This window comes from Brienomyrus brachyistius, chromosome 19 (assembly GCF_023856365.1).
Source record: "Brienomyrus brachyistius isolate T26 chromosome 19, BBRACH_0.4, whole genome shotgun sequence".
Lineage (NCBI taxonomy): Eukaryota > Metazoa > Chordata > Actinopteri > Osteoglossiformes > Mormyridae > Brienomyrus > Brienomyrus brachyistius.
In genome coordinates, this window is record NC_064551.1 from 13,628,019 (window position 1) to 13,639,859 (window position 11,841).

Sequence of the window (11,841 nt, forward strand, 5' to 3'; positions counted from 1 at the left end):
CTACTCAGCTGAATCAGACAGTGGGGAGTGCGCCGAGGCGAGTGCATGAATGCAGAATAATTCATATGTAAAATTCTGCAGAAACAAGCTCTTTGATCTTAGGAGTTGAGCATTTCCTGTAAGGTCGCCAGCCAATGCAGCCGCGCCAAAGAGTCGCATGGCAAGTGCTTCTGATGTTAGCTTTTAGCATCGTCTACATGGCGAGAGGGCGCCGCCGTCTCACCCCCCCCTATCAGTGCCTGTACCGCCCCATATCATTCTGCTAGCGGGATATGCATTTTAACGAGGCCTGTGCGTAAGCTTACAGTCCTGCTTATGTACATCGCAAGAACGCAGCCTCCTCTGAGCCTACAGATAACACCCTGGGACTTTCATACTCTCTATACGAGCACAGGAATGATGTCTTTGTCGGCTCGCGTTCATTCCCCGGGGGTAAAGGAACAGCACTGATAACAACAGCGTCAGGCAGCCAGCTACGGTGATACGCAGGCGTCTACAAAACCACGCTGTCGATGGGTGCAAGCTGCCGTTAAACCGTTTGCAAGGATCTAAACACAGTTTCTGTCAATACAAAATAAATCAAATACTTACAGTTAATTATATGCAGAGATAAAGAAAAAAAGCTTTAAGAAGACTAGTATTACTGGCAGCCATTTATAAACGTCAGATTTACACAACGCATAATACATTTGGCACACAGCCTTCCTTTTCTTTGACACTGAAGCTTCTATTTTTTTGCTTTTCCCCAAGTTACAGCTTACAGAACAACTGAAAGGCTTAATTTTCTGCTCCATTCACCTGTTATTGATAGGAAGGCATTTTCCAAAGATGTAGCTTTCAAAGCCATTCCGTAACAGTCCGAGGAAATTACTCACTTAGGTATGGCTAACGTTTTGCACACATTTAAACAAACTGCCTAGGTACTGTACAAGAGCACTCTAAGCAGGTTTGGTATCTAATGTGCCCGGCATTTGGCAATTCATGTCATGTTCAGTCTAATCAGGTTCCTTTGTGATTCTCAAAACTTATTTCAGCTACCAAGGGCCTTGGCAGGAGAATATCCTGTGTAAATTGCTGTGAGAGTTTTGTTATTTGCCATTACCATAGGCCAGCCACTCTACATGATGTTGCCATAAGTATGTCAATCAATACCTTGATGATTTACCTATAGTTAAACTGGAGTAGCATTTCAATAGATAAACAATACCACAGTGAATGTCCGTTATAATGAGGCTGAACATACTACTCTTTTCACTGTTGCTTTAAATATATGATACAGAATAACACAGATGTCCAAGATAACAGGATTTATCGCCAAACACAGAATGCCCCCTTTCTTCTAGAACAAAATAACACTGCAAAGTGCTGAATTCATATTTTAAAGTGCAAATTATTGTTATGAATACATCAAAACTTCCAGATCAGAACCAATGTTGCTTGTCTGGAGGAGGAAATTGCAAGGTCCTATTTAGAACCATCTTCCCTTAAAGCACCAAAAATACTAGGCTGTAAGCATGGAGATTATTTTTCACTATACTTTTTATTTCGAATTTGAATGCCACTGCTTTACTGAAGCTTTTCATCTATTAAACATTATGTTTATGTTCAGCTGAACTTTGGTATGAAAACCGCCTTATTATTTTTTAATAGGATGGAATCATTCGTAAAGCTCAGTAGGGTGACTTGCATGTTAAATTGTCTGGGCTGTGTTTGTATGCAGTGAGTTCGACACAATCGATTCCCACAAACGCCTCGCCTAAAATTTCTTGGAAAGAGAAAAATAATATATCTCCCCAAATGTTAAGACTCCACGCCAGTGTGATAACAGGGTTGCACCTCGTAAAATTCAGTGCAGCTTTGCTCCGTAATAGTTGGAACGACCAGATAACAGCCTCTAAAAACTAGAATCTCAAGTGGATTAGTGGTCTTGAAATAAATAGTTTTTTTCTAATGTTTATTTATTTATTTGTTTGTTCGCCACTGATCTGCAAGAAACATTAAAGGAAACTCTCACTTGCCACAATAATAAAAGAGATGTGTCCCAATAAATATCACAAAGGTCACCGAAATTATTTGTATTCAGCTGAGATCTTATTGTTGATAGGTGTCGGTCTCAGACAATCATCTCTCTGCTCACTAAGCTTCCCCCTCTCCCTTTGGAAACTTAACAGGACTGATCATATCACGGTCTGATGGCACCGCTGACCCTAAAAGCCCATTAAAAATCCATTTGGCAGACATGCATATACCAGAATAAAATGGTTCTTCAGGAAAGGACATCCCCCCTCTGTGTTCTCATCCCAGAGGTCAATGGAAATCAGATGCCAGTTCTAGTCAGTTAGACCAACACGGATATGGTTGTCACAAACACTGGGAAAGTGCTAAGAGAGAGAGAGAAATGAAATCTCAGGATAAGGGAACCTCTGTCTGCATTCTGCACTGTCCAGGACACCTGGACCTCTGAAAATGGGCAATATCTCTACATGAATATTTTTATGCTTTAAAAATATTTCTCTTATTTAGCTTTTCATTTAACTTGGTTCAGTTTCTGTGTCCAGCAGGGAGCAGGACCAAACAGCACCGGTTTCGATGTTTAATCATCGTGGTTCTTAGGTCGGATCCGTCCACTTCTCTGTCCAGCCCTAGACACAAGGTGGCCCAGGTAACAGCTGAGGCCTGGGAGTGATTCTGCGTGGGACGTCACCTCCACATAGAGTATATCTGCCAATAAAATGAAAGTAAACTCAGTTAAGGGAACATGCAGGGGCAAATATGACTTGTGTGTGGTTATGGCGAAGTCTGCTGACCCGTGAGATAGTCTGACATCACGGAGCTTCAGATTAAAGGACGCTGGAATTTTGATGGGGTGACTCTTAGTACAAAGGTGCACTTAAGGGGGAGGGAAGCAGGTGAAAAGGCCAAGCTGTTCTTCTCCAGTGGATGCAGTTTAATTTCCTTTTTGAGCACAGCATTTTTAACACAAGCTCCTCCCCGCCTTTCCTGCTTCCTGTATTTACATTGTTGTAACACAACATCTCCTTTTTGGTGAAATAGTACAGATTTTATACTGTCACAGCCAAGAATCCATTGCATAGTGAAGCATTGTTTCAGAGTTCTGTGTTTGTAGAACATTAAGTAAAGATCAGCTTAGGATGTGTCCAGTTTTTATTGGTCACACACACATTGATGCAAATATAACCTTGTTTAAATGTTTGGTTGTTGAACAATTGTTTTTCAGTTAATTACTAACAATACTTCACTTTATGTCATTTCTTTTGTCATCTGTGTTGTTTTGCACTCGTACAAACTTTGAAATGTCTTCTTAGCCTTAATCAGGGGTCAGGAGTAGACAAGTAAACTGTAAGTTCATAAATCCACATATCAAAATCCATCCTGAGTTAATGCATCGGGACTGAGGTATGAAGCACCCATCTTAACATCTCTTTAGTCGTCAGCTGCCAGGATCGTCTAGCTTTGGAGGAATCGGCTCGGCAGGGTGATGAGGGTCTCACCCAGCAGATATCAGTCAGGCGACGGATCCTCAGACACATTTTTCATGAGCCTCTTAGCGTATCTTCTGCCTGATGTCCGAAGGGAAGCCGCACAACTCATCCGGTCTGTTTAATTCCGCCTGATAGGTCACCGGAGGCTCTGAACTTCTGAGGATCGAGCCCCCATGGACCCATCCTGCTGAAGGATAGCGCTTACGGGCTTAAATACGGTCAGTAAATGCAGTCTGGCTTTTGGTACCAAAATCTCTCTGCTGGAGTTCCTGCAAAGTATTAAACTGATATGGAGTATGACTTGTGGAAAAAAAAAGCTGTGGACACTTAAGGCATGACATTTCACTGGAAAGCAGCGGACGGCAGAGGTTGGAGTTTCTGTAACAGCTTAAATCCAAACTCTCATCTACCATCTCGAGATGCAGGCCGTTAGCACCAACTGATAAATGGCGAGAAAAAAAGTAATTAGTTTAATTGCTGTTTTAGCAAATGGATCATCATAAATGGATTAACAGGATTTAATTTAATTCTTAAAAAGCAATGCTTATGCTATTTTAAACTAGCACCTTATTAGTAACAGTTTCCATAACAGATATGTTATTTATTATTAACACGATTTGCTCTGAATGGATATAGGTCACCGATTCAGATTCTGTAAGTTGTCAGCAATCATTGTATCATTTAATCATTACAAATAATAATATAATAATATGCATGCATACATATTAATCCTCATATAAAGTACTTCAGTACTGAAGTGTCATTCACGTTCATACTCTCTATATCAGAGCCTCATATCAGTGACCAGAAGGTTGCTGGTTCAAATACTGTGGTTGGTTGAGCAAGGCCCTTAACCTCCAGCTGCTCCAGGAACCAGCTGACTCATCTTTCCCATTCGGATGCGGCTTTTGAGAAAAAAAAATGTAAATGCACAAACTCCCCATATCATATACAGTACTCATACGTCCCATATTGGCTCATCGTAAATAAACAACCTGTAAGTCCTCCATTCCCGAAGAGGCAGAAAGAACCATCTTCACTGACAATAATGAGGTAACAATAACTCAAAAATTTTTTGTCTCCTACATACTTACAAAATAATCAGTAGAACATCTTCTTACAAAAGTAATTCCTAACTTGCTAATCAGCTTTCAGTATGAATGCTGGCCTGATTCTGCTCTATTCAGCACATAATTCTAGCGTCTTAGTTGCAGAGAGTTGCAGAAAAAAAAGAAAAATGGGTATGAGGTAGTAAGTAAGCAGTGTGCCCTGCGTCGGCCGTTATTAAAAATGATATTTAGCTCACGCGGTTCTGACATTCAGCAGAGAGCAGTAGTGTGACATTTGGTAAGAGCGGGGGGCACCGCAGCTGGTCTCAGAGCACGCTGTGGAGAGGAGGAAAGGGCAATCGCCAAACAGGAGGACGGCGTCTGCTAATCCAGGAGCCTCTCGTGCCGATCAGCTTCTTTTCCTCCCTTACAATTGTCACAATAGATCCCCTGTCCTTCTCAACTGGCCGGTCCCTCGGGTAGCGCTCAGATCTAGTTAGGTTCACACGGCGCAATGAGATTGGGACAGACTGGAATCCGTTCCCCGAAATCCTTCCATCAGCCTGACATTGTTTTCGTCTTTTGCTAAATCCATATAGAGTTTGGGATTAAGGGAATGGGGGCACTTGCTAGAGGGACCCAGTGCACAGAAGAATTTCATCCTGATGAATGTCCGGAAGTGGACGCATTCCTTAGGCCACAGGTGCTAATATGCCTTGTGTGGGGACAGGAAAGGTGAGTAGCTATAAACTTCTAACTAGACAGCTGTATACCGAGGCTTTTTTTTCTTTGACATTCAGATATTAAGAGAGCAGCAAGAGAAACGTAATCATAGTAAAAGCCCAGAACGCTGAGCTGCACTTTATATTGATTCTAAATTTTGCTTATTAAAGTAGTGATTTAAAACGCACAAACACGCAGAGCACATTTCCTAGTGAACGAGTGCCTCATGGTGCAGGAGTGTCGCGTGCAGCGCCTGGACAGTAAACCAGGAATGCGGCAGGAATCTTGCACCCACGTCCCGAACATGAGGTGTTTATCTGACGGGTGCACTATGGTCCTTTCTGATATTTCCATGCCGATTTGCTTCCCCGCCTGCATATACGGCCCCCACGTGCTCCGCAACAGAGCAGCCCCTGTTCTGTGACAGATTCGGCAGCCCGATGACAGGCTGTGTCTGCCCGGCCCCGGAGAGGAGTGACACCTCCCTCCCGCAAAGGACAAGGTGGCAGCTGTGAGCGACCAGTGCCACCCCCCCCCCCTCCCCCCAAACACAGCCCTCCCTGCTGAGACCCTCCTGACAGGCCTGTAATTGCTTGGGGAACAGGACAGTATGCTGGGAGCCCTCCACATCCAGTCACTTTACAGGTGTCTCGAGGGTACTACCCCCAAGCTGATGCCTCCCCCTTGCCTCCCAAAAACAACAAACCCCGGAGCAGCTGGAAGACGTCCAGGCTGGTCCACGTCAGTGCCCCTGTACCCTCCAAGCAACGGTAACGAAGCACAACTGATACGGCTCTTCAAAATAGCTGCCTGTTGCTGTAGCAGGTGGCTCTAGTGGTTAATGAACTGGCATCTTGACCAGATGGCCCAGGCTTTGCTATGTTTGTCGCAGAAAGCGTCTGGTTGCCATGTTCTTAAGGAAACCACTGAACCTGAATTACCTTAAATTATTCATTGGTGACAATGAGTAAAGTGTGCAACCGAAAAGTACCTGGATGTTACTTTGCCGAGTGACAAAAGGTGAGAAAGCATAAACTAAATATGCCTAATTATCTCTACAGGACAGAGTACAACATCATTATAGGCATTATATATGTACAGCCACACAGACAGTCTGATAGGGAGTCTTGAACATTGAATGTTCAAATGGTGAAAGTTCAGTAGTCATCCAGCATTTAGTGTTTGTTTGAAGACTTAAAAATTGATAACAGCAGAAGGTAACCTCCCCCCCAAAGATTAAAGAAAAAGGTTTCCATGACCCTAAAGGGCGAGCTGAGTTTTCTCAGCCTCTCTGAAGATTGCCTAGAGTCGTGTTCAGATCTTTGATGATTATGGCCCTGGATGTGAGACCTTTCAACCTCATTTCACTTCTTAACTCTGCTAGATGTTTGGCTTTTCCTTGGTAGGTGGAGGCGACGGCTCGGCCTCACAGACCTCGGCCAAATATATGCTTGTAATGACAAATACATCCAGAGAGAAGCAGCCTTTTGTGCTCCAGGCAGTGCCTGCGCTCCCAGAAAGAAAGGGCATAGGCCTGTCAGTCCAGGCAGTGCCTTTCAAGAGAAAACAAAGTTCAGAACCTTTCTGTAAGAAGCGGAACAGTGTGCCCTCTTGTTTAAACACCACCCCCGCAGGATAGGGGGTGTCATGACGGCATGTTGCAATAATACAGCTGAAAGGATGACGCTGCTTATCAGCATCATCTTCAGAGAAATCCAGGTCGGAATCCTTTTGTTACATAATAGACCTTTTCATATTTCTGCACTAGCAGTAGGGTAGGAGAAGACTGGGAATGCCATCATTCAACTAAAACAAGACTCCCGAGTCTAAACAGCGCCCTCACCTGATCTCACAGCGTACGATTACCCCCCAGGCGATCACAGACCCAAATAAATCTCGCATATGGTTTACTTCAGCTGAATAATCACATTGTCCATCATGTCAGTTCACGACTGGAAAACACGAGTAGGGAAAAGGGATTTTTTTTTCGTAATGAAAATGCTAAATCATATTATTATAGTAAACTAAAAGACCTTTTGGGAAGGTCTTTAATACAGTCAATAAAGCACTGTTGTGTGGCTGAATACTTACAAACAGCAGCCAAAGAGTGATTAAGAGGTAGACAATATGTTTTTGTAAATGTGTAATTGTAATTATGAACCTGTAATGGGTTTGGTCCTCCAAATAGCACCTCCTGAGCCCCTAAGTAATTAATGTTAGGCATATAGAAGTTTCTGGTCCATTCTGGTTGAGACTGCAGCTCAAATCCACCAGTGGCTGCTAAACCAGGGATGACAGCTAGACCCAAGAAACATTACAACCAGGAAGTACTGAATCAGGGATAAAGCAGAAGGTGGTGTGTCTAGAAAGGCAGGAAATTACACAAACAGTCCGAGACAGGTGTGTCGAACAGGAAACCGGACAGTCTGGAGAAGATCAGGCAGGAAACAGACAAGGATTGTGAGCTATGGAGCTAGCCTCCAGAGAATACTGCTTTGATATGCATTCCAAATAGAACCTTCAATTCCAAGTATGGTGGGAAAAATATCATCCCCATGGTGGAGTACAGCATATGGTATACTGCCCTCTTTTGGCTGGGTGGGCTCATTACAGGTACGTATGTATGTATCCATCCATCCATCCATCCATTCATAATGACTCCTCCAGTACAGTTTCACATGGAACCCAGAGTCTATCCCAGGCAGATGTCAATCCATTGTAGGCCACTCACTAACATAGACCATTACACACCAGGCCTTTTGGAGACACCATTTTGTCTTGGTCCAGGTGGGAACCAGCACCTGGAAGAAGCCGAGACTGCAGGGAGAACATGCAGAGACAAGAGGGGGCCAGCAGTCAGAATCAAAGCAAGATCCCCACCTCAACCCACAATGGCAATGGCTTCATGTAGTATCTATTTTAATATCATTAGTATATTATACTTTATGACAATATTAAAAAATTTAGCTCTTCATTCACATTTATAAAGTGAATAAATGGCATATTATCTGAGCAGTCAGCAGGTTTTGAATACCATCATACACTTAGGGAGTCAATTCTTAAGCACGCCTGTTGTATGTTAATGGTAATATCCTGCAAGTGTACCTTTGTAACTTAGTACCTGTGTATAACTTAATCTTCCCTTTATATTCCTGGGCTTTGGTGATATACACTTAATTTTCTGTGCAGTCTGGTACTACTGCACGCCCTATTTGAAAATAGATCTGGACCTTCCTGAAATGAAATGCTTAAAACGCCCAAATAACTTGCAAAAATGACGTAATATATCATCTAGTTCAAAACCTGACTGTCACAAGATGCCAATCACAAAACAATTGGCAAAAATGTAATATCTGAAACAAATTTGAATTGTAAACAAACCCAGACGCACAGACATGCTAATGTAGGTTTTCCATGGCATTATGAACATTTTGGAAACTTATGCCCTCAACAAAACATTATTTTGAAAGCTCTACCCCTTGGCAACAATCAATTTAAATCTGGTCTGGATTGGTTTAGTGACTGCTCCTTTTTCCACGGCACCTTCAGCTTACCCAGTCCTGAAAACAGCAAACAAAAGTATTTTTTAAAAAGCCTTACCTGCATTTATTTGTAGATTTTTCAGCAAAACTCCACTTCTGGCTTTGTATCCTACGTTTTAAAAGTCACCTACACCAGGGTTACCATATGCCCGGGTTTCCCGGAACACATTCTCTTCTTTGGGTCCCTGTCTGGACATCCGGGCAGTTTTTCAAAAATCGGCGGTTTGTCCAGATTTAGTCTTGCATCCTGCATGACCCATTGTTGCAAATTACACCGGATCACCCCCTAAAGAAAAGGGCACCAAATTTCAATATCTGACTTCCACTTGGCATCATCATGCAAGGCTGTCATGCTGCTCACACATGACGTCAATTTCCGGAAACCAAAGGCACTTTGATGCTTTATTTCTGTGTTTGTGTGAACAGTGAATTGTGTCACTTGCTTGAAGTTTGATAAACTTCACCTTAGCGTTTTGCAACTTTAAAAATAGACTTGCGTATATGTATACTGTCAATTGTGTGTTGATGGTAAAACGAGAGCTAAGTGTGAGTATGTTCGGGTTACTCCAAATGCCAATTTTCATTTTACAGGGTGGTTAGGGAAAACTCATTAATAGTCACAAGAGAAGTGCTACATGATTGGTCAGTGAACACAAAAGCTCATTAGTTTTCATGTGAGAAGTGTTATCTGATTGGTTGGTGAACGTGAAAATGCATTAATATTCTGATCCCAGGACATGTCCTCCTTTTCGTCTTACCAAATATGGTTACCCTACCCCCCATATTTACAAGGGTAGTTTTTTTATGCTTTTGAGCATTTTACCTTGTTTTTAGACTATAGCAGCTTTACCACAAACTGGTTGATCAGGGGGCTGAGGCAGCCTAACAGGCTACCAATAGAAATCTCAGTTCTATTTTGTCATATTGTTATTATGTGGCAAACTGCAGAAAGTTCTGTATATAATTGTACGATACATTTTCAATTCTTTCATCTGCAATAAAGTTTTCTATAATGTAAGAGCGTGTAATTATTATATTCATGTTGATATGTTTGCTTTAGTGCCGTTCTTTGGCAATATGGAAATACATGACAGGATGATGGAACTACAAGCATTATGAATTTGAATTGACTAGATTGGTAATAAAAATGCAGGAACACAAGTCATGTTTCACAAACTTGTCTTAATTCCTGTTATCTCGGTCGGCACCTTCTGACTGGTCTATTTCAGTTGCAGCTTAGAAAAGCTGCTGTCCAGCATCATTTTGCCAAACATGGTGAAGCTCACCTTAGGCACTCAGCCTGGGGGCTGGAGAACCCACTGGAAGCTGAGTGAGGAACGTAAAAGACCCTCGCTCAGGAACATCAAGCCCACGAAAAGCCGAAGCACTTCACAAATGGGGTTAAACTACAGCAGTCAATGGCCTGTGACAGTCAGAAGAAGCCAGCTTACGGAGCTGCAAGACTGTGCAAAGGTTTTTTTTCCCCCAGTTTAAACCCCAGCCCCCTTGCTGAGATCTTTTAACATATCAATAAGTTCTTCCAGCATTAAGTGCACGCCGACCAGCCACCTCACGCTCAGATCCATTACCTCAGTTTGGGGCCTTCTGGGAGGAAGGTGAGTTCGCGGTCAAGGCGTCACACCCAGCTGCCGCCAGGGACCATTTTCTCACACTAAAATGCAATGATAAACAGGACTCCTGGGCTACAGTAGACACTGAAGCAAGAGGAGCCCTCATGAGCCGACTGGCTCTTTATTAGACCCAGCTTTGCTGGTTCTCAATCAAGCTCATCCCAGCTTTGCTGGTTCTCAATCGAGCTCCTCCCAGCTTTGCTGGTTCTCAATCAAGCTCATCCCAGCTTTGCTGGTTCTCAATCGAGCTCCTCCCAGCTTTGCTGGTTCTCAATCGAGCTCATCCCAGCTTTACTGGTTCTCAGTCGAGCTCCTCCCAGCTTTGCTGGTTCTCAGTCGAGCTCCTCCCAGCTTTGCTGGTTCTCAGTCGAACTCCTCCTAGCTTTGCTGGTTCTCAGTCGAGCTCCTCCCAGCTTTGCTGGTTCTCAGTCGAGCTCCTCCTAGCTTTACTGGTTCACTTTGTAATGAGCAATGGGCACAGTTGTTTAAATAAAATATATATATAAAAACAGGCATTAATATTTCAAGCCGAGCTCCCAGAGACCCTTACCGTGGTGGAGACTGATAATAATTTAACACTGGCCCTTTGATGTATTTTTAAACTGGCTGAACAATAGAGGCTGAAGGGCATCTTGAAGGGAAATGTGACTATTTAACAAGTGGGCTTCTGCTGGGCACTGGTAGGGGGGGGGTCCCCTGGCGTGGTGGGTGAGGCGGAGGGCTGGGTCACAGCCAAGGGAGCGAGGGGTGGGGGTTGGGGGGCGGAGAGGTCAACCATGCGGATAGCTGAGCGACTGAGTGCCACGCAACGTTTACACCGCGATCATTGGCCGCTTTGATCGAGGCCACCGGGGGGACATGGCAGCTATTCCACGCTCGATTCCCCCCAGTATGCGTGGCATTGACAGTAGGAGGGAGGAACAGGAGCTCAGGGGTTGCCTGCTCAAAGTGTGAACTGTGGTTTGCATGCCGCCTTAAGCGAGTTTAAGAAAGGCACTATTCAATGAAATATTCAGCTGCTGTGCATGTTGCTGAAAGCCACAGCGTCCGTCATGGAACCGGAATAATTATAGCAGCAAGTAGGAGAGCGCAGTACTGCAAACCAATAAACAAACGCTGCTCCTCGGCAAGGGGAGCATGAATATTTCATTTTATCTTTGTCTATATTATCATTATTAACTGCAATACATCCACACGCTTTATCGGAACAGGCGGAGCGGGAAATAAAGCTGAGCACATGTACTGTACAGTAATTAGTTTGTATGAAGGGAGTAGAGCAGGATTTCAGTGTGGTTTGTCCCCCTGTGATGCTGGGTACAGCTTGGCCCAGGCAGGTCATGTAAACACAAGCAACCTGGTAAAAGTGTGAGTAGAAATGATGTCCCAATTATAA